At 46.5% G+C, this 23991-nt stretch overlaps 1 protein-coding gene and 1 pseudogene across 7 annotated transcripts in view; both read left to right on the top strand.

The window, feature by feature from the left end:
• The window catches only part of RIN2 (Ras and Rab interactor 2), a 232004-nt gene that overhangs the window by 128148 nt on the left and 79865 nt on the right, over positions 1-23991 (top strand). The gene's annotated exons all lie outside the window — the stretch shown is intronic.
• On the top strand, positions 17263-17672 carry LOC132349378 (short coiled-coil protein-like; annotated as a pseudogene).

Raw genomic sequence — 23991 nt, 5'->3', positions numbered from 1 at the left:
TCGTGTTTCCAAAAAGCAATGGATTTCATGGTTTTATAAGGTAGTTTCCCAGCACATTTTGGCCATCCATTTCTGATATTAAATGTTGCGTTTTAGGCCACAGCACAGTCTCACTTGCTTCAAGGAACTTTGCCTTTTAAACATCAGGAGTGAAATAGATTCCCCCAGGTCCCCTCAACCACGTTATTTCTACAGGCTTACTTGTAACTCTGAGTTTTTATAATTAGGAGGATACCAAGAAGGAAGATGTAGGTTTGAAGGACTCTTGTTTCAATGTATGATTTTCAAAAAATTAAATCATGCAATATAAAATGAACATCTCATACAATATAAAAGGAACATCTGTCAAAGCTTTATTCAAACCATGCATGAATCCAGGAGGCCAGTGTAAAGCTGTTTCAAAGAACACTTGGACAGATGATGTATTTGTAGTTGACTTAAAAAGTTATTCTGTAATAAGTTTGCTAAGTTCAAGTCAAAACTGGTGGTAGTACTACAGGGCAATAAAACTGTGTCCTTTGGGGTTATCCTTTTTTTTTCTGAACAGAAATCTCCAGGCTGTCTTGTAACTTCACAGTGCCTGAGTCCTTCATTAACAGCACAGAGCAAAGTCAAACACAGGTACCCCCCTTAGATAATTAAATAATCTTTAGGTGACCTAGTTAAACAGTGCCAGAGCATAACAATGAAAGGATGTACTCAAAGCAAAAGAGTCTTCCACCTGGAAATTTCAACACTTTCTAATAAACAACCCTTGGGTGAAAGGGGAAATACATACTAGAATTGTAGAATTTCTATTAAAAAAAAGAAGATAATCAAAACACTACCTGTTATAATCAATGGCATAGATTTAAGACAGCAATCAGAGGAAAATTCATAGCACTAAACACTTTATCAGAAAAGACATGCCCCACCCAACTGTTTGCCTTATCTGTAAATTTTAAACAGCACTGTTAACAATTAACACTGAAATGACTTATTCCCTACTGCTCCTACAACCCTCTCCTTCCCTTGTCCCCAGATTTCTCCAACCAGGGATTGTGTCTTAAAAGAGTGAATTTTATCAATGAGGTTGTAGAACTGAGGGATAGCTTGTTCTAAGTTGATTGATTTAAATACCATCAGAAGGCAAACTTCCTGTTCACAACGAATCATGGATGTATTAATAGCATTGACTTCTGGCCTCTTTTCAATAATGTGGAGTCCTCATGTTGCTGTTTTGGCTATTGCTCTGATACCTAAAGTCAGCTGACGGAAACCTTTTTTGTGTGCTGTCACCATCAGGATCGCCAGACTAAGGTGAAAGGATGGAGGCCCGTTTCCCAGGATAATATTCTTTCAAATGTCTGTAGGTGGTAAACAGAAAACCACCTTCACAGCAAAATCTAAAGCTATATTATCTATTGCTGTGTAACTCATTGCCCCAAACCTTAGTGACTTAAAGCAACAAGCATTTATAAGAGTCTCTGCAGGTCAAAATCTGGGTGTAGTTTAACTGAGTGCCTCCAACTCAGGGTTCCTACGAGATTGCAGTCAAGTTGTGGGCCAGGCTGCAGTCTCATCAGAAGGCTTTATTGGTGGGGAACCTACTTCAAAAGTCACTCGGTGGGTCTCAGTCCCTCGCCACGTGGGCCTGTCCACAGGGCTGGCCTCAGGAAGTGGTGGCTGGCTTCCTCCAGGGTGAGTGATCCAGGAGAGACCAAGAGAGATGAAAGCCACAGTCTGTTAAGAACCTAATCTTGAAGGTGATACCCCATCACTTCTGCCACATTCCATTCACTAGAAGCCAGTCAAGTCATCCAGCCCTCACTTAAGGGGATGTCATTCGAGCGTGTGAATGACCAGGACTTGGGGCACCGGGGGCCTTCATAGTGACCAAAACATAGGAAAACAATCTAGTCACAAATTCAGAAACCTACAGGGCCAGACCGAATGATGGGCAGTGCGTGAGTGGGCCTGGAGTTGGCAGGTACTTTGGGTGGGGTCCCCTCCAGGAGGGGAAGGCTACTAACGCAGTCCCAAGCAGATGCCATCACAAAAGAGTGAATGTGGGTCCTCTGATTCCTCTGATATTCCAAGAGAGACCGGAAATCCAGATTTTTATGTAAGAGGATCCCAACTTTAAAAGTACTGGAGGATGGGACTTCCCTGGTGGTCCAGTGGTTAAGACTCCAAGCTTCCCCTGCAGGGGGCATGGGTTCGACCCCTGGTTGGGGAACTAAGATCCCGCATGCCACGACGTGGCAAAAAAAAAAAGAGAGAGAGAGAAATTAAATTAGAAAGTATTAAAATAATAATAATAAAAGTACTGGAGGATGAAAGAAAATGCATCAAAGGGCTGGTTCTGGCCTCTGGGCTCTCAGTGTGAATTCTTAATCAGTTCTCTTAATTACCTGTGTTAGTAGGCAGGGAGATGAGACCATCGGTGTGGAAAGCTCAGCCTCCTAACACCACCGGCCCCCCAGGAGCTCCGGGGCTGTGCAAGGGAGCCAGATGCCCAGCTTCTGTTTCTCGTGGGCATCTCGTGCTCAGCAGTGACGGAGTCTGTGAGTGCCAGCCGAGCCCTGGGAGGCAGGCTCATCCACAGATGCGCTGAGGGAAAGCAAGGAAACGGGCAGCAAGTTCCTTCAGGGCTTAAGACGGTGCCTGGGGTTGGCCCACGGTCGCCACAGTGCTCAGGGACCTTAAGTTGTAGAGATTCCTCCTCCCACTTTTAGGAACAGCTTTGGCTAATGGGGTACTGAGAGCCCACTGTCCCAGGTAGAAAGGTGTCAAGGGAGGAACTAATGTGGGATAGCATCTTCTCTCTCCTTTGCCTTACCTTCTAAAAAGTAGAATGGCCTGTCCAAAAATACCTCTCCCACCTTCCTGTAACGCCAACTGGAGATTCCTTTGAATCAGCATGTCCTGGCAGAGTGTCAAATGATGTCATCAGTCATTCACAACTTAGTATAAACTAGGGCTTTCTGAACCACTAGCTGAGATCAGCCCAGAGACGAAATTTGAATTCATGTGCATTGAGGAGGAGGGGATGGAAAAAGGTAAACTGGGATCTCTGAGGGAAGGACAGGACTCAGGGACCCACTGTAGGTGGGCCAAGCAGGGCAGGCACCAGTCACCCAGAGTGGGGAGAGTGTCAGGAAGTAGTCAGTGAAGATACAGACAAGCACGCCTCCTGGACTGTCTCCAAACACCATTGCCCTGAACCTGGAGGCTGGGTGGTTCCAAGGGGCCCTTGATTAGGACACATCTCCCTTCACCACTCAAAGAAAACTGGTTCTCTCCTCACAACACTTCTCACACTTAAGGTGTGGACTTTGTCCACACCAACCACTTCTCCAACTCTCTCTGGACACCAGTGGGGTGTCCTACAGTTTAATTCCATTCTAACACTACCTGGAGTCAGCACAGACCCCCAGGTTAAGGGCTCAGTCCCTCAGGACTGCCCCCCACTTCAGGTGCCAATCGCAAATAGTGGGTTCGCAGGTCACCCACACTTCTGTCTGGCTTGTCCTTAAGTTCAATACAGGCAGACCACGGAGATATTGCAGGTTTGGTTCCAGACCACTGCAATAAAGCAAATATCACAGTAAAGCGAGTCACACCAATTTTTTGGTTTCCCAGTGCATATAAAAGTTATGTTTACGCTATCCCATAGTCTGTTAAGTATGCAATAGCATTATGACTAAGAAAAAAACAATGTACACGCCTTAATTTAAAAATACTTTATTGCTAAATTTTGCTAACCATCATCTGAGCCTTGAGCGAGCTGTAATCCTTTTGCAATAGTAACATCAAAGATTGATCATAGATCACTGTAACCAATATAATTATGACGAAAATGTTTGAAGTATTGTGAGAATTACCGAAATGTGACACAGAGACACGAAGTGAGCAAATGCTGTTAGAAAAATGGCGCCCATAGCCTCGCTTGATGCAGCGTTGCCACAAACTTTCAATTTGTAAAAAAATGCAATATCTGGGAAGCACAATGAAGCAAAGTGCAATAAAATGAGGATAATTGCTACAGTGGCCACAGAACTCAGGGAAACACTTTATTTACTGTTACCAGTGTATCATAGAGGACATTATAAGGGATACAGATGAACAGGCAGGGCAAGATCTAGAAGGGTCCCGAGCAAAGGAGCGTCTCTCCCTGTGGAGTTTGAGTGTGTTACCCTCTCAGCTTCACCAACCGGAAGCTCTCCAAACCCCTCCATTTAGAGTTGTTATGGAGGTCATTGTGTTGGCATGTTGAGTAAATCATTGGCCGTTGGTGACTAGGTCAATCCCCAGTCCCTCTCCCTTCCTGGTGGCAGGGTGGAGGTGGGGCTGAAAGTGCCAACCCGCTAATCACGTGGTTGGTTCCCCTGGCAACCAGCCTGCATCCTGAAGCCTTCTAGGGGCTTCCAGCCACCAGTCATCACTGACTTAAACTCAGACATGATGGAAACTGGTTTGCATTGAATAACGAAAGGTGCTCCCATCACTTCTACCACTCAGGAGATTCTGAGAGTTTTAGGAGCCTGGACAAAGACCGAAAATATATATATTCCTTATGATGTCACAACAGCACAGGTAGGACAGGCGTGGTCGAGAGTCTGTCTCTGCAGGGAGACAAACCTGGTCTCATCTCAGTTCCGGTACCTACTTCCCATGTGACTTTGAGCGACTTAACTCTCTGGGCCTATTTCCTCATCTGGAAATTGAGGATAAAGCCACCTGCCTCCCTCATAAGGCTGCTGTTACACGAATTCAATGATATCACCCCTAAACGCCTGGTACACAGTAGAGGTTCAGAGGTCGCAGGGCCCCCGAGCGCCAGGCTCTACACTTGGCCGGGCTGCATCCCGCTGTGAACTTGCACTGGTTCGTTTGGGGTGTGGGTTTCTTTGCAGGGACTGGACTCTCCTTCAGACAGGTGAAGTCGAGCGGGTCTGGGGAAGGCGTTGCCCTCACGTTTCCGTTTGCTCAGCTGTTAAGTAAGGGTATTCCACGGGAAGGACTTCCTTCCCCGAAATTTCATGGATGAGAATCCCTGTGGGTTCCTGTTAACATAGAAATTCCCAGGCCCGTCTCATATCCATAAACCAGAACCTCCAAGGGAGGGAACGGAAACCTCTGGCATTAACAAGGGCCCTGGTGATTCCTGTTTTTGGAGCCGCCAGAAGACACCGATTCACCAGGTAAACCTGTCAAGGTGAGATGCCCGAGTCTGTGTCTCTGCATTTGCCTGCATTTTAGGAAGTAATTGACACGTGAAATGTGGTCCCCAGACAGACGGGCAGTGTCGGCATGCCCGGAGTTTGTTACCGAGGCAGCCTCGACTAGTGGTTCTCAAAGCGTGGTGCCAGCTCCCAGCGTCAGCTTACCTGGAGACGTCTTAGAAATGCAGGTTCTTGGATTGTGGAATGTGGGAATCAGATGATGGGGATGGGGCCCGTGGTCTGCGTTTTAACAGGCTCGCCAGGGGGAGTCAGGTTGGAGAATCACCGCTCTAGGTCTTAGATTTGAATGACTAAACAGACTGATACAAAACAACATAGAAATGGCTGAATTCTGGGCTTGTCTCCATGTCCCCGTCTGGAAAATGCAGTGACATCACCTTCCCAGTGGAGTTGTGGGTTCAGACATGGTACTTTGATGATTGTGCCCACTCACTCTCTGCAAGCCTTGGAATGACTGCCACCGTCTGATAAAATGTTCTGGATTTTTCTGTCTGCGCCCTCACCCCACGCCCACGTTTCATTCGCTCTCTCAAGAGCAGCTGCGCACAGACACTGAGGCACCTGCCCCAGCCCATGTAAACCAGAAGCCAGATCGCCCACCAAGCCTCCGACACCTGCCCACCGGTGCTCAGATATTCTCTGAGCTGAGGTTCAGAGATGTGGGCTCCTCCCCTCTCCCGGGAAGGCTTGGGGGAGGTGAATTTTTTAACTCTGTTGTTGGTCTACACGGCCGTTTGCCAAAGGAACCGAAGAACAAACAGAAGCAGCATGTCCTTTGCTGAATGCCTGGCATTTTGGCAAAAACTACCATCTTGTTGCCACTTCACATGCACAGCCCGCCTTCCTCCTCATTCAACTACTTTTAAAAATGTATGTTTAGTTTCACAAACACTCTTCCAGGCCTGTTCCAAGCACTTTCAACCCATTGAGTTATTTAATCCTCACACTATCGTTATGCCCATTTTACAGGTGGGGAAACTGAGACCGGGAGAGGTTACAAAACTTGCCCAGGGTCACACCACTTGTCAATTCTGCGGTGGTTCCCTGATGACTGGACTTCAACTTGGAAGGAATTTTGTAGAGATGGGACCTAGCACCCTCGGGGCCTTAAATTGTCGACCTTGTGCCTCGTCCAGTGCTGAAATGAGATACTCCCCCCACACCTCTTCCCAGGTTGCGGTCCCTGTATTGGACGCTGGTTAACTAAGATGTGAGCCTGACTCCACTTTCCCTGCTTGTCACCCCTAGCCTGTCCTCCGCTGACCACTCACAGATATCCCTTTCGGACGACCGCCTCTCAGAGTTTCCTGCCTCAGAAAGTGGGGGTTGTTCTTTCTAAAGACCCCCAGGAACACAATCTGCATCAGAGTCAGGGTTTACTAGCCGCTGCAGCTGCTGAGAACATACTAGAAGAACCCTCAGGCAGAGGACTCTCAGCAAGGGGGCATCCGGAGGCGCCTAGTATAGGATTTGGGCTTATTCTAAGGAATTAGGTTGCAGATTGGCAAATAAAAATACCGGACACCAGCTGGATTTGAATTTCAGATATAGCATAAGTACATCCTATGCAATATTAGGGACATACTTATATTAAAAAAATTATTCATTGTTTATCTAAAATTCAGATTTAGCTGGGCACCCTGTCTTTTATCTGGCAACCCTGAAGGAGGATTGCAGTGTCATCAGGAAGTGAGGGCAATCCTGTAATTGGGCAGCACAGTGAGTTTTATCCAGAAGGCAGGAGGGATGGAGGGAGCCAAGGCGCCAATGCTACAGAAGCAACCGACGCCGTGTGTCAGAAGAGGGGGCCGTTTAGTCATATTTGTGGTCTGAGTGTCTGTGCTCTGTCTTGTTTCAGACCTGGCCCCTGGCAGCCTTGTCGAATTGGTGTGTTGACATTCTGTGTGTGTTACTTAAGTTCGGGTGGAAACATGCCACTTCTCGTTGAACTTCCCAGTTCGGGGCTTGTTTCAGTCTCCCGAAAAGCTGATGGCTGAAGATGCAGATCTTCTGGGTTCTGGTCCGGGACAGCCAGTCCAGTCTAGGCCGCTGGTTCTCTGGACATACTTTTGGTTGTTACACCTTGGGTGGAGGTGCAGCTGGCGGGCTTCCTATCACACACAGGCAGCCCCCAGAACAAAGAATGATCTGACCCTAAATTTCCATTGCGCTGAAGTTGAAACCTCCTGGTCTGCAATGTCAATTAGGAAATAACCCATTCCTGGGGTTTCTCTGTCTCTGGGGCAGGTCTTCCAGAAGTAAAGAAAGCAAGAAAAGTGTGAGTGTAGTTAGCACCCACTGTCCTGAAGTAGTACCACCTGGGTCTAGGTCAGCACCTGGCCATTAATAGTAGGTGTTCAATAAATATGCTGAATGAATGAAAAAGCGTGTAATGCATGTATGTGTGTCTTACCCATATATCGTTCATTTCTTCAACCTGTATTGATTCAGCACCTATGGTGGCAGGGCCAGTCCTGGGCACTGAGTGTGCGGTGATGGGGAAGCAGATAACGATCAGAGAAACTTGAGCTTGAAGGACAGACAGGTAGGAAGGGCTGAGGGGGGAGGGCTTCTTGAGGAGGTGGTGTTTAACCTGAACCCTGCAGGAGAGAAAGAGGCAGGGAGAAAATTATTCCCAGACAAGGGGGAAGCACACAAGCCGGGGATCAGGGCCTGAGTCTCTGAAAGAAGAACAGGGTGGCCAGTGTCTGGGCGGTGGGAGACGGGGGTGGGCATGAGGTAAGGGCCCAGGGTGGGGCGGGGAGTAGCCAGGGCCATCGTGCTGACTGGGTGAGGACCTGGGAATCATTCTTAGTGCAGTGAAGCCATGAGCATTTGGGGGAGAGGGAGTGACATGATCTAACACGTGTGCAGCCCTTGGAAAGCTTGGCGACAGCACCCTGTCTTTAATCCGTCAACCAAGAAAACCAGAGCGCAATTCACATCTTCCCTGGCGCCCGCCCCTCATAGGGTGCAGAGCGGGCTTCCCACCCAGCACAGCTCAGCTTACTGGTCAACCCACCTGTGTCCCCATGCCCGGCCGCTCCCTCCAGAAACATCCCTTCTCCCCTCTCCCAAAACGCCTCCCGAGTCTCCCCATCACCTCCGGTTCACTCTGCCTCACCCTCCACCTTCTCATCTTTATTGTGCACGTCGTCTTGGCCCGTCTGGAGCCGTGGACTTTGTGTTTTCCTTCCCTGAACCTTCTCAGAATCGGCCCTGCAAACGCTGGACCAGAGCCAGCTGCCCCTTGAAGGCAAGGAGTTTAGGAATGTTGTGAGGTCTCGGTGTGTATTTGTTGCTCAGGCCCGCCCCAGAGTTTTTGAAATAACTCCTGTACCTGAAATGTGCGGAGTAGACTGGAGGGCAGACACCCAGGCAACCGGATAGTCACTTAGGGCAGAGTCAGCAAACTGCCATCCTCAGGCCAGACCCGGCCAGCACCTGTCTTCATGGTGGGGACACAGACACACCTGGTCATTGAGGTACTGTGCACGGCTGCTTCCATCCCACGGTGGTGGAGCCCAGTTGCTCCAGAGATCGTACGGCCTGTGGAGCCTAATATATTGACCCTCTGGCCCTCTGTAGGAAGAGTTAGCTGAGCCCTGACTTGGGAGATAATTGCATTTTGCAACTGAATTCTCAAAGGCAATCTTGAGTGTGGGTAGCAGCGTCTCCAGTTTACAGATGAACACATGGCAGGGCCACTAAGGGCCTGGTCTCCAAGGGCATGGCCCATGCACTTTCCTGAACCACATTCCCTGCCTCCTATAGGTCATCAGAAGTAGCCAGAGTGAATATACCAGAGCTCTCAAACTCTGGTGCCTGCAGGGGCCAGGTGCATAACCTAACCCAGTCGAGCCCTCCCAGGTGCAAGTTGGTAATTGAGCACTGACCTTTGGCCTCAGTATTGGCAAACAGTAGGGAGTGGTGGGGACTGAGGCAAACCGGAAGCAGATATCCTGTATAAAGAGGTCAGCATCACCATGGCCCAGAGTTTTTCAGTTTCAAGAAGCTAGAAACCTAGATTTTTATGGAAACCTCCTGATTTTTTTGTATGAAACATCATTATGTTTAAATGCTGAACCATTTTAGTGATAAAAGACAGGACAAGCCCACGTGAAGCGAGTCAGACAAAACATAGCCGAGTGTGTCCAGAGGCCTCCAAGGACTTCTGATATATGACATCCACGTTGGAGGGACTGCCAAAGCCATCCTCGGGAAGGGCAGGTCCCTAACGAGATGCCAGGCAGCTGGGAGTTGCCCTGCGCTCTAACCAGGGGAGCCTCCGTACCAGCCTTTAGCCCTGGCTTCTGGGCAAGCCTTCAGCTGGGCATGAAAGCAGCTTCAGACTCCACTTATCTGCAGAGGGAAGGAAATGTCCAGGAACCAAAAAGGAGACAGACGCAGGAAGGCTGAGCTTGGAATGTCCTGGGGAGCCCCAGGGTCTGAGATGAAGCTGGCAAGTTCATCCTGGGGACAGCCAACAGGAGCTTCCCAGGGGTGCACACGTCAGCCTTCTCACATGTAGCAAAGCCCAGTATTACCTCCAGTGCCTCAAAGATGTGCACCCTTACCTGGGAAAAGACTCGTGGGAAGGTCATGGCTCTGCAGGTCTAAGAACCCTGTCTGCCAAGCCCTGTTGCTCCGTTACCACCTGCTTGATGTGGGACAAACTCTCCAAACCTCAGTTTCCTCACCTGTGAAATAGGGTTACGAAAAGCCCCAGACCTATCACACTGGGATGATGTGAGGATTAAATAAATGACATGATGGGTGGTAGCTGCTGTTGGCTGAAGCTGGCTGACAAAGCATATTTCCTTACCTGTCCTGTGACATGTGACGTGGATGTCCTGAGACTTCCCCAGTTAGGACGGCTTCTGTCTGTCCTTCACCCGTCACATCCATAGAGCTACCGCCTCAAGGCCTGACAAGACTCATCTAAGAAGCATCACGCTATGTTCTGTGCATAAGAACTTCAGAAAGACTTTGGACATCAGAGAGAGGGGGAGACTAACCCACTGGTAACTAGAATCATGGCCCGGGAGGAATCGCTCATTGCGGGGCATGCAAGTGAATGAGAGTTGGGGATAATTCAAGGAGCCCAAAGACGTCATCATTTATAACTAAGGCTTCAAGTTCAAAAGTTCAGAGTTTTTCAGAATCAAACTGGAGAGAGAGAAATGACTGCCAGGCCGAAGAAGGTAACGCTTCCTTTCCATTCGGAGAGATTCGTGGTCATTTGATGAGCATCTCCTATTTGAAGGAGCTGGATTTCGGGCTCGAGTGGCGGAAAAAAAATCCCCACAGGGAACACTACGCCTGCTCTCAAGTTTTTGCTAGTAATCTACTAAAGGACATGAAACACCTGTCCCCAGTGCGGCCCATTCCAGAATCTCCCCCCTGAGCCCCCCTCCCTGTCTCCTTCACCCCTGCCACTCACCCTACGGTGCTTTCCTGCCCTACCCCAAGACCACACTAAATGCCTTTAGAGTTTCCCAAAGCCTGAAATATTCTGACCCACCACCACCATTTGTATATAATTTAAAATATTTTTTTATTTTTCCCACGTGACACGCAAGTTAACTGTATGATGAAATTAAAATGCTTCCTTCCTGGAAGCCTTTGACAGCCGAGTGCTGGGCTCAGCAGCCTCCACCCACCACCAGCTGGGGCTCTTATGGCCACAGATGTGCGGGCACCTTCCCTATGCTGGTTCCCATTCATCCCCCCACCAAGTGGTCATCACCCCTTTTACAGAGGAGAAGACTGAGGCTCAGGGAGGTTACGGTCTCCCCCATGGGTCCCCCAGGCGGCAGGAGCCCAAGCTGGCCTTCCAACCAGGGCTGTGTGGTTCTGGGGCTCATCAGGAAGCTCGGCGGGTCTGCCTGGGGACCCCTGAACCTTGGCTCGCCTGGGGGCTAAGCAGGAGCCCCGGTGAAGGGGCCCAGCTCGGTGTGGTCAGGGTGCCCAGGGGCCGCGGCACAACCAGGCCTTGGAGCCCAGTGGCCTGTGCAGGAAGAGGTGTGTCGGCCACACTTCCTCTGACTAGGGGTCCAAGCGTACTTGGACGCAGATTTTGAGGATGAGGAACAGAGCTGCCTGAGCTTTCCAAAGCAGAGATTTCCCAGCAAGAAGAGTGTGCAAAGTGAGCTTTGGAGATGAGCTGGGAAAAATTAGAGAAGTGATTCCTGGCAGCCTGCTTTGTTTTTTGGGTTTTTTTCATCTTTATTGGCATATGATTGCTTTACAATGTTGTGTTAGTTTCTGCTTTATAACAAAGTGAATCAGCTATACATATACATATATCCCCATATCTCCTCCCTCTTGACCCTCCTTCCCACCCTCCCTATCCCACCTCTCTAGGTGGTCACAAAGCATCGAGCTGACCTCCCTGTGCTATGCGGCTGCTTCCCACTAGCCATCCATCTTACATTTGGTAGTGTGTATATGTCAATGCTACTTTCTCACTTCGTCCCAGCTTCCCCTTACCCCCTGTGTCCTCAAGTCCATTCTCTACGTCTGGCAGCCTGGTTTTCATTCTTAAGTACGTTGTTTTAATTCCCCCCCAACCCCGCCCTGGGGGTAGGGGGTGAGGGTTTTGAGTGATATGATTTCAAATTTACAGCAGAGTTGTGACAATGGCACAAAGGATTCTTTGTATTATATACTGTCATGTATGTTATATAATATCACATATACATGCTATACAATTTCAAATTTCCATAAAAAGTTGCAAGAAGAGTTCAAGGGCCTTCTATATGCTCACAGAAGTCATCTGGCCATAGACAAGTTTCTTGTCTGAACCAAAATGCTCAGATCCAAAACCAGGCGAGAGCTTTCGGGCATTGCTTGTAGGCACCAAAGGAAGGCATGAGGGGTTGGACCCAGCTCTCTAGCTCCGGCCCCGACCTCAGGCCTGCAGGTCGATGCTCCTGTTTTAAGACCAGCTCTTCCCTCCTGGAGGGTCTCAGCCCAGCCGCCTGGTTCCAGGAGGCTTGTCCAGCATTGGGAAGATTCCCGGTATCCTGGGCTGGAATGGTCACTCCTAACCATCTTGGTGGGTGAACATCAGGCTGTTCTCCATCCTGAGTGTTTGGTGTCATCAGGAGACAGAAGACGCCAAGGTGTAGGGACACATGACTGCGGGGGCTGCATTTTATCCCGGCATCAAGAGGCCCTGGGTCCGTAGGTGTGGAATCGGTGGACATGCTCTCCAGAGGTCACACCTCTTCACATCTCGGACCCTCTGGGGCTTTGCTTCAGACGACCGTTACCTTCTTAGGGGACCCCAGGGTTTAGAAGCTGGAGCTGAGCTATTGTAGCTTATTTCCTCCAGAGACGGTCCCTGTAGCATAGATCTGTAAAAAAGACAAAACAAAAAAACTCTGAAACCCTGTTTTCTGACTTTTATGGATTCTGGTTTTTAACTGTGGTGAAACATACATAAAATTTACCATTTTAACCATATTTAAGTGTGCATTTCTGTTGCATTAAGTATATTCACATTATTGTGCCACCATCCCAACCATCCACCTTCAGAACCTTTACATCTTCCCAAACTGAAACTCCGTACCCATTAAACACTCACTTCCCCTTCCTTCCTCCCCCTCCCCAGCCCCTGGCAACCACCATTCTACTGTCTGTCTCTATGAGCTTGATTATACCCTAGGAACCTCATATCCGTGGAATCGTACAATGTTTGTCCTTTTGTGACTGGCTTATTTCACTCAGCATAATGTCCTCCAGGTTCACCCATGATGGAGCATGTCTCAGAATTTCCTTCCTTTTTAAGACAGAACAGTATTTGATTATGTGTATAAACCGCATCTTGTTTATCCATTCATCCGTTGATGACCATGCGGGCTGCTTCCCCCTTTCACCTATTGGGAGTAATGCCGCTATGAACGTGGGATGGATTCTGCTTCTAAAAGTCTTTAGTTCTCTTGCCCTGAGAACGAACATTAAAACGTCTCTGATAGAGGAACGTCACCCACAAGGTACATGAGCATGTTGTGTTGTGGGGAGCGTGTGCTGGGACTGAAGTTAAGCCTGAGTCTCTTGCAAAATGCAGCTCCTGGTGTCTGCCAGCTGGGGTGGGGGCCGTGCAGTCTGCTTGGTGAGCAGAGGGGCAGCAATGTGACTTAGGGCCAATTAAGGTTGTCCAAGTCACTCCCGGCTGTGGCCACTCACCAGGCATGTGTTTCCTGTGACTTTTCTCTGTCTTACCTTCCCGGTCACATTGTAAGCCTTTTTAGGGGCAGGGACAATGTCTTACACGTCTTTCAGTGTCTTTTTAGCCCTGTTCCCCAAAGGTGGCCGATCTTCAATAAATGTGTGTTGACAGCGCCTCTCATTCCAAATCTGCTATCTACCCGCGCTGTGCGTGGACATCTTTGGTGTCCAGATATGCCAAATATGTACTTTCCCACCATCAGAAGGACTTTTCAACAGCTGTTCTCTTGTTTGCAGCTGAGCAGCTGAATTAAGTTAGTGAATGGAAGTCTTAAAACAATTCGAGTTGATTCACCTATATATATACGTATATATTGGTTTTGTCCTCAGGGCTCTTGGACCCCTAGAACCTTGCTCCGCGTCAGCCGAGGAGTTTGTTGAAATGCAGAATCTCAGGCCCTACCCCAAACCTGGGAAACCAAGACCTGCGTTTTTGACAGGATCCCCAAGTGATGCACGTGTGCTTCCCGGTTTGGGAAATACTAGTCTGGGGAATATTATTCTGCTAGTTTCATTCTGAATGATAAAGAGGGTTGCAAACCTCTTTATCAAACTTGTCCTGTTTGTGTAGAGGAGAGACGAGGCCAAGCTAGCGCTGGAACGCTGTGCCCCATTCTGGTCACTTAACCTAAGCAGAGTTGCAAGAATAGTCCCGCGTATACCTGTTACCTGGGAACATTAGGGAGGGACCAAGGCACCCAGCTGCCTCAGATGGAGGAGGTAACCTGAGAGGCCTTGCTCTGAATTTAGAGCGAAAAGAACCACACTGGTTGGGGTCCCCAGAGGCAGGTTCAGAGACAGGTTATGAACGCCAGCAGTCTGTTTGGGAGGTGCTCACCAGAAGCTCAGGTCGGGGCGTAGGGAGGTGAGACAGAGAAGGGAGAACAGCCACTGGGGCTCAGTCCTGCTGAGGGCCTTGGGGAGACTGTATAGTGATCATCAGAGCTGTCCCTCCGGGGTGAGGGGAAGCTGGGGTATCTGTGCACGGAGCCCCTCCTGCTCTGACCTCATCCGCCCACAGCATCCTCAGCCTTGGGCAGAGGCGTCCACGTGCTTGCAGTGGAGCCTCAGGGAGCAGCGACCCTGGGAGGTACGGGCGGGGCACTACCTGTACCTGCTGCCTGTATCCCATCTGAAGTTCTGGGGTGCCTCGGCCGACAGCTACATCAGAGCGCCAGGTCCCGATGAGGAACAAAGCCTTTGCATTTCAGTAAGTTTCAAAGCCTCAATGATTCATCGCCTCCGAGTTACTAATCATCTTCACGAGACTGAAAATGACCAGACTTTACATTGTCTTACAATCCAAAGTCCCTTTTCATAATCCCTCTGCCTTCTTCCTTCCCTAAATTAAATATATGTGCTCAGAGGATGTTGTCATACTCAATTTACAGTAAAAACATTTTTAATGATCGATTTCAAATTTTTCATCTTCGTGTCGCAAGTTGGAGATTCATGTCTCCTCTCCTGTTACTTTCCCTTTGAATCCTTCCTCCATTTCTCTTTTTTAAAAAAAATTAAAATTGAAATTCCAAATACGGCAGTTGCTATTCCTAGGGGCCATGTCAGCATCTCCTGAAGTCAGCATTTCCTTAAGAGTTTCTGTAGAACACGGCTCCTCAGAAAGTGTCCTCAACAGAGTCTTAAAGATCAGAAGGGCTTATAAGCGGAATCTAAAAAACTAATAAGACACGTGAACTTATTTATAAAACAGAAACAGACTCACAGACTTAGAGAATGAACTTATGGTTACCAGTGGGGGAAGAGTGGGGGGAGGGATAGATTGGGAGTTTGAGATTGACATATACACACCACTATATATAAAATAGATAACTAATAAGGACCTACTGTATAGCACAGAGAACTCTACTCAATACTCTGTAATGGCCTATATGGGAAAAATATCTAAAAAAAAAGAGGGGATATATGTATATGTATAACTGACTCACTTTGCTGTATACCTGAAACTAACAAAACATTGTTAATCAACTCTACTCCAATATAAAATAAAAATTAAAAAAAAAAAGATCAAGAGGGCTGTGGAATCCTACACACTCTGTTCTCTTCCTGGAGACCCTCACTTACACCGGCTTCTTAAAAGGTTCTGAGGAGTCCACGTGAACTTGTTTAATCGAATGTTTAACCCAGTTTCATTGGCTATTTCCAATGTTACTGGAGCAGTAACTCTTTTTTTGAAATCATGCCTGTTCACATCCCACACTGCTAGTGTTGGGTGAAAACCATTTGAAGAAATGCCACTTGAAACGTTCTCAGTGCATTTGAAATTAGTAGCACTGGGGTGGGCTGAGCAGAGGCAGTGGGCACAGGAAAATTACAGCTCAGATTTTGCACTGGTTTTTGTAGGTAGGAAAAAAAAAAAGAGAGGAAACTTCCTTACGTGTAACTGATGTTTTGGAATGAGGAGTGACTCTGATTCCATACTGAAGTTACCCCCTGGCCTGTAATTGAGTAGACTTGTCAAAAAAAAGGTGGGCTGTGTGGGTGAGTTACAGCTCTGAGTGTCAACCTGGCCTCGAGGGGAGAGGAACATAAGGCATTAGCTCAGGCCATGACAACTGGCAGAGTATCCCATTTCCTTAGTTTTATCAAGGCCTGCACCAACCAAGTGGTATATTGTTGGCACTTCCGTTTGGCAACTTTTAGCACCTACTGGCAGACTATCATATTGCCAAACCCAGGAGCTCTGAAGACTTGTCTAACTGCTAGGCTGTTAACTCCAGGCTCTGTATGAATTCTACCCGTCGAACTATTCTTTTACTTCTGTTTTTCCCAAAGAAGATAGCTATTTTTCCTATGGAAAAAAAAAAAAAAAGCTATTGCAGAAAAAATTCTTAATGTAAAGAAGAACGAGAATATCACCTATATTGTACCCTCTTTAATTGCTCCACGTGGAAATGAGCCGTGAGAGAATCTTGATGCTGATGAGTCCAGAATTTTGCTTTCTCTGTTTGTAATTCTATTGTATTACATTAATCCGTAGATAAATATATTACATAAATGGGCTCAGAGAATACATACCACTTTTTTTCCCACTGAATAACAGGTCTCTGTATTTATATACTGACATATCAATAAACATATATATGTGTGTGTATAAATATGACAGAATCACCATTTTAAGGGCTGTATAATATTCCAGTATCTTGCTGTACCACACTTTTAAGGAGGCCACTGTTATTAGACACTTAGTCCTTTTTCCATTGTTCATGATTATAAATGATGCTCCCAAGAACCTTCTTGAACATATACCTGATTGCTTCTTTGGATCAATTCCTAGAATTGGAAATGCTGAATTCGATAGTTTGCATACTGAGTTGCAGATATATACATTCAGATTGACTTCCAGAAAGGGTGAGTCATTATTTCTCCTCCAGGGCTTATAGAAAGCCCTGTGCAGGCAGCTGCTCAGTAGGAAGCTGGAGATGGTAAAAGGGAAGTGAATGTGACTTAGATATTTATGCCACCGCATTACGGAAAGGCTAAGGGGGACAGCTGGCCGTCACCAGGAGTTTGAGCCAGAAGAGGCGTTAGAAATCCATTGATGTATTGAATGCTTGAGGAAACTGAAGTCCAGAGAGGTTAAGCGACCTACACCCCTCACCCTATACACACACAGGGCCAAGGACCCACAGTCGTCAAGTCTCTTAGAATGGATAGACGTGAAAAACATAATTCTCATACAAATACGTAGCGAGCGTGTGTCAGAGATTGATTTAACTCATTAAGGAGAAAATCAACAAGTTATTAAAGCCAATCACAGATGGCAGAGACTAGTAAATAAAGAGTGGGCCAGTTGGTCCCAGTGTCCAGACCTGAGGTATCCTCCGGATCCCTCCCCCTGCCGGTACCTCAAATGGCAAACCATTCACCAAGAATTTTGTATCCAAGGCCCAAAAGTTTGTTACTGAAGGTGATGAATGCTGACATGGAGGCATTTGGTGCTGAAAATCAGGTGGAACTGGAGGAAAAAACATGACTTATTAATCAAGTGTTGGAACTCCAACACACTCTTGAAGATCTCTCTGCAAGAGTAGATGCAGTTAAGGAAGAAAATCTGAAGCTAAAATCAGAAAACCAAGTTCTTGGACAATAGATAGAAAACCTCATGTCAGCTTCTAGTGTTTTTCAAACAACTGACACAAAAAGCAAAAGAAAATAAGGGATTGATATCCTTTATGTCTTATGGAATTGCTGCTGATCTTTTTTTCTTTAAAACTTGGATAGATTCCAAGAGTTATAGTACTTTTGTTTGTGGCTTCACTGAGTATTTACGAAGATAATGTCGGATCTAAGCAAAATTAAGTGCGTAACAGAAGACTTCCATGAGTTTGTGTATTAATGTTAGTCTACGAAAATGTGCAAACGTATTGTAGAGACTTTATAATTAGAAATGCATATATTTATGAAACTTGAAAATGAATGTTATATCAAATTTGCTTTGATTTATAGGTTTAGCATTGTCTTTTATTATAGGCATAGTTAGAGATACAAGAAAATAACCACCGTGTTGTGAAAAAGTGACCAAGATCATGGACTGAATGCACAACTTTATATACCCTGTCCACCATCGTGTGCCTCTTCTCCATTTGCTTTCTTCCCATTTTCCTTCCCCTAAGGAAAAAATTGGTTTCACATTTGTAAAAAGTAATCTTAGTTAATCATCTAAGAGAGTAGCCTGAACTCTGTTGAAACTTAACCAAAATAAGATACTTTCTCAGTTTAGGGCTTATTTGTTATATGTAGTAATAAGATAGGATAGTTGGTTTCTGTTTAATCAATTGAAAACGGGGGCTATAAAGATGAAGATTTTTCTTTGAAACTGAATTATCGTACTGGGAAGATTTGTCGTTAAAAACTTCCTTTGCACAAAATAATCCACTTGATATCTGAAAAGATGAGCTCTGGTTGTGTGTGTGTTTGAAACAGAAAATTTTGAGGAAAAATAGAAATAGGGTAGGAAAAGTATTCAGTACTTGGTAAGTACTTGTAACCATCTCCAAATGTTTTTAGTCCGGATTTGTGTTATCTCTGGCACAGATTAGATTTGGGGGGGGGGGGGGGGGAATATATAAGAAAATGGATTAAGTTTGGCTAACCTTATATGTAAACCACACCTAGAAGGGAATAAAGTTTGGTCTCAGGTTTATTTGCAGTGCCCAGATGATCAACTTTGCAAAGTTCCTTAAAAGTGTATTAGTATCAGAATCATGAATAAAATGGGAGAGTTTTACATGTATACTAATTGATGCTTTCTCAGTATTTTATCTACTTCTCCCAGAATTTTCTGTAAACCCAACTACTGGTTTGCAGAGTTTTAGTCATTTAACAGTTTTTTAAAATTTAGTTTGTAGATTCCATTTGGTAAAGAAATCAGTATCAGAAGTAATGTTAAAATATTAAATAGGAAGAGAGATCCACTAATATAATTTATGGTTATTAAATTTAGGCTAATCATGGAATAATCTTAATGGTTGTATTGGTGTAAGATTTGATGACTTTAGCTGTATGAATATATAATAGTCATACTGAAAACATTTTGCATCCCTTTGTGACCTAATTTTCAAATATTTAAAGTTGTGTTGCCATTATGCTTTGCTGTTTAATAAAAAGCTGTTTCAAAAAAAGAAAGAAAGAAAGAAAGAGTGGACAAAAGTATTTTATCTTGAACCAGCTTTAACATCTACCACTAGCCAGCTTTGTGTATCTAACTTTGCAAGGTTAGATATGGGCTTGATATTGGCGATATGCAACCATTTTTTGACCTTCCAACACTGCAATTTTATATAATTCAGCCTAACACAAAACTGGCTCAACGTGGACAGGGCAATAAAACCAAAAACTTTAGGGTTATCTTTTCTGCCAAACAAATATCATTTGCACCATATCAATCTTCCACAAGTTCTGCATCTGACTTTACAGAGTCTGAGCCTTCATCAAAAGAAAAGAGTTGAGGGAATTCCCTGGCTCTTCAGTGGTTAGGACTCGGCGTTTTAACTGCCGGGGTCCCGGGTTCAATCCCTGGTTGGGGAACTAAGATCCCGCAAGCCGTGCGATTCAGACAAAAAAATTAAAAAAAGAAGAGTTGAACAAAATGAGATCCCAGGCGACCCTTAGGCAGGCTTGTTAGATGGTGCCCAACTAGGACTTTGAAGGGAACTTTTTTTGCTTCAAGTTTTGCATAGTTTTCTTAACTGTAGGAACAACTTTTGTGGCTGAACCAATGAGTGGGTGTACAAGGCAGATTGCAGTGGTGAACCTACCCACACTGGGATTCCTCTGAACGCTCGAAGGCTGAAAGAGCAGCACATTCGGGCTTTAGCTCTAGTTTCCCATGCGATCGGCCTCCCAGTTTCCTTTTTCCCAGGACCTGAGCAGAGATGCCTGCTCGCTGTGTGGGAATCTGCTCTGGCCAGTCTTCCAGCCTCTGACTTTGTAGAGCACCTCTCGGGAGACTGTCACACCTGGAGGGGGCGCCAGGTGGAGCCCAGGAAGCTGGAAGGCTGGCTGGTCATCTGACCGCACCTGTTTTGTAAGTTCCAGGATTGTAGTCCCACGCAGCATGTTTGTTACTAAGAAGACAGCAAAACAAGGCACTAACAATCGACCAGCACAACCTCAGGCCCTTCCACTTGAGCTCCATGAAGACAATTGACAGCGCATTTCAATTCTAAGATGTACTGATTTTCAAAACTTACCATCTCTGAAGTTATTTGTATCCTATAGTCAAGGGTGTGTTATAATTGGTGGATCTTTTTGTTTTTCTTGATGGTGTCTTATAATGATAGTATCTTAAATTTGATGGAGCACATTGTATGTCTTTCTTCTCTGTTGTTGACCTAGAGTACTCTATATATGTTTCTTTTTTTTTCTTATTTTCCCCCAGCTTTATTGAGATATAATTGACATCCAGCACTGTTCAGCATAATGATCTGACTTACGTACATCATGAAATGATGACCACACTAAGTTTAACAAACATCCATCATTTCATATAGGTACAAAATAAAAGAAAAAGAAAAAAGATTTTTTTTCCTTGTGATGATAACTCTTAGGATTTACTCTCTTACATTACATCCCAGTGCTTATTTATCTTATAACTGAAAGTTTGTACCTTTTGACCACCTTCATCCAATTTCCCCTCCCCGACCCTCAACTCCCACCTCTGGTAACCACAAATCTGATCTCTTTTTCTATCAGTTTGTTTGTTTTTGAAGTATAATTGAGCTACAAGACTAAGTTAATTTCTGGTGCACAACATAGTGATTCAGTATTTCTGTACATTACAAAATGATCACCACTGTAAACATTTCTTTAAAATCTTTTTAAAATATGCAAAATCAAGACTTCAGACGCAAATGCTGAAGCCAGGGCTGTAGAAACATTAGTGCCAACTCTTAGAAAGAGCTTTGTGCTTCTGTCGGTTAGCTTGTTATTTCACCTTAAAACACAAAGCCACGGGCAGTGATATGGCAATATCTGTGACATCTGAGGTCATTGAAGAATCTAACGCAACAATGGCCTCGGACAACTGACAAAGTAAATCAGGACCTCAGCCAAATGACTGTTTCAAAATACACCACACTGGCTGCTTCCATGTTTCATATGTGGAACTACACTCTGTGTATCTTTATTTTCTAATGAATTTATTTATTTTATTTTTTTATTTTTGGCTGCGTTGGGTCTTCGTTGCTGCGTGCGGGCTTTCTCTAGTTGTGGCGAGTCGGGGCTACTCTTCGTTGTGGTGCGCGGGCTTCTTATTGCGGTGGCTTCTCTTGTTGCAGAGCACGGGCTCTAGAGCGCAGGCTCAGTAGTTGTGGCGCACGGGCTTAGCTGCTCCGTGGCATGTGGGATCTTCCCAGACCAGGGCTCGAACCCGTGTCCCCTGCATTGGCAGGCAGATTCTTAACCACTGCGCCACCAGGGAAGCCCCACTCTGTGTATCTTAAAAAAAATTTTTTTTTCCAATGTAACTAAATTTAAAGTTATATCAGTGTTTGCTGTGGAGGATCATTTCAAATATAGTTAAACTAACAGACAGCTCTGGGCTGGGCTTCTAGAAGTGGCACCGATTTACTTCGCATATTTGGGCCTCCCCATGTTTGGTGGCAAGTGTCTGGCAGGGTAGAGCCAGTGTGGGTCTCTCTTACGAGTCGACAGGAGCAGTTTACTGTTGAGTCGTTAGAGAGGCCGTGTTTTAAAGCCAACGGCTCCCGCTCGGTGAGAACTTAATCACGGCTCAGAAGAGGACTCTGCGCTCTGCATGTGGAACCACGTCGGTGCGTTTGCTGGTGAATAATTGAAAACTCTTAGGCGGCACCTTTGCAGTGGCTGCCACAATGTCAGCTACTTCCCCATGGTGTCCAGCTGAGGCTCTAATGGTCGGGCTGGAGCCCCACCCACTCTGTGTCCTGATTTACCCCTGGTCTAGAAGGAAATGAACAGGGAAGTTACCAAGAGGAAGGCGGAAGAGGGACGAGCACCCATTCATTCAACAAGTCCTGGGCCCTGGACTGTCCTGAGTTCAGAGGTCTCCACAGGGCAGAAGGGCACCGTTCCTGCTCTGCAGAACTTACATCCAGGTGGGAGCCATTCGAGAGAGCCTCTGGCTCCAGGAGGGTCCCAGATGCAGGGCCATCAACCTCAAGTGGTGAAAGAGGGCGGCCAAGTGGGAAGGTTGGGGGCATCTTGGGTCAGTGTCTCCAGGAACAAACCCAGAGCTGAAGATTTTCGTGAAAGTGGCTTATCAAGAAGTGCTCCCAAGAGAAACTCATAGCGGAGTCGGGCAGAGAAGGTCAGCAAGGGTCCAAGTTCAAGCACAGTCCCCTGAGGGTAACTTTGGCTCCATCTTAAAGGAATAGAGGTGAGGGATCTGGAGTACTTACACCCCAGCGCCCATCAGTCAGTGGTCCAGAACTGACTCTGAGGGCCCTTCTGGGTCTCTGTGCACCAGACAAAGCAGGTTCCGTCCTCCGACGAGGGACTTGGGGCTGGCCGTGGAGGGCCAGTTCCCTTCCCCTGAAGGCGCTGGGGAAGCACCTAATGTGTCTGGCGGAAGCACTGGTCTCGGGGGAGGCCACTGTGCAGCCTGATGTTTGCAGGGCTTTTCAGATGTGGGGAAGGCCCAAGAAGCTAAACGCTACCGAAGCCTGGTCCCTCGATGAGGTCCTGCAAGGAGTACCAATGCACGTAAGGGGCACCGGTACTGATTGGGTCTCCCCGAATTTCAAATATTTCTACCCATTCAAAGTACATCCATGCTGGACTTCCCTGGTGGCTCAGTGGTTAAGAATCTGCCTGCTAATGCAGGGGACATGGGTTCGAGACCTGGTCCGGGGAAGATCCCACGTGCTGCGGAGCAACTAAGCCCGTGCGCCACAACTACTGAGCCCGTGTGCCACAACTACTGAAGCCCCCGCACTTAGAGCCCATGCTCTGCAACAAGAGAAGCCACCATGATGAGAAGCCCGTGCACCACAACGAAGAGTAGACCCTGCTTGCTTCAACTAGAGAAAGCCCACGTGCAACAACAAAGACCCAACACAGCCAAAAATAAATAAATTTATTTTAAAAAAACAAAAACAAAGTACATCCATGCTTATCAGACCCCTAACAAGCACCGTGGAATGTAGGTGCCCAGGAGGACATAGCACGTGGAGGTCTCCCTCATGGGCATTGCCGCAGGACCTGCGTCCCCAGCAGATACAATCAGCCAGCACATCCTGCATCCTTAACCACAGCCCGTACTTCTGGCACGCCTTAAACCAGACCTCTCACTTTTCCGTCCTCCGAGGGTGGTGGGGTACATCGCTAAGCCCTCTCCCCACGGGCAAACACTAAAGGTGCCCATCTGCTGCGGACTTGGCCTGCAGCCCCTCCTTGGACTCTTAAACAGCCCTGAGAAGCAGGCCTCAGAGTGTCCTCAGTTCATGCATGAGAAAATTTAAGGGGTCAAATTATTTCCTCAAGGATGCCTTGCTTGAATTAGCAGAGCCAAAGGAATTTGAAGCCGGGCCTTTAGCCAAAATTCTGCTTTTAAATATTCAATTATTCACTTGTGTTTGTTTCTTCTAAATACTGCTATTTACTACTTTGTGCTAAAAACAGAAAGTTACTCGTGTCAAACCATTCACTTAACTCAGAGGATGGGGAGGGGGTGGATTGCTTATTAGCTTTTCCTCTACGTGAGTGTGTTGGAGATGGGCTGTATTTTTTTTTTAACTCCGAAGGAGAAAGTGGAATAAAAAGGTAGTGTGTGTTGTTTTTTGGTAAACGGGAAGGTTCTGATTGTGGTTAAGGGGCCGTTTGGATCAGCAGGGCTAGTAGGGACTGTGGCATAAATACTGTGGCACCCTTTGGCTCTCCATTTGGAATGAAAAACCCAGGGCAGAGCTCACGCCTTCTGGTCCACCCCCAGCCTTTGGGCAAATTGAGGAAAAGCAGCCTTCTGGGCACATTCTTTGGTCTGCAGAAGGCACCTTGGGGCAGATGTAGGCATCCCAGGGCCAGGGTT

This window comes from Balaenoptera ricei, chromosome 15, assembly GCF_028023285.1.
Source record: "Balaenoptera ricei isolate mBalRic1 chromosome 15, mBalRic1.hap2, whole genome shotgun sequence".
In the NCBI taxonomy this organism is placed as follows: Eukaryota; Metazoa; Chordata; class Mammalia; order Artiodactyla; family Balaenopteridae; genus Balaenoptera; species Balaenoptera ricei.
The sequence above is the reverse complement of the archived record's forward strand: the minus strand, read 5'-3'. Positions and strand labels throughout refer to the sequence as shown.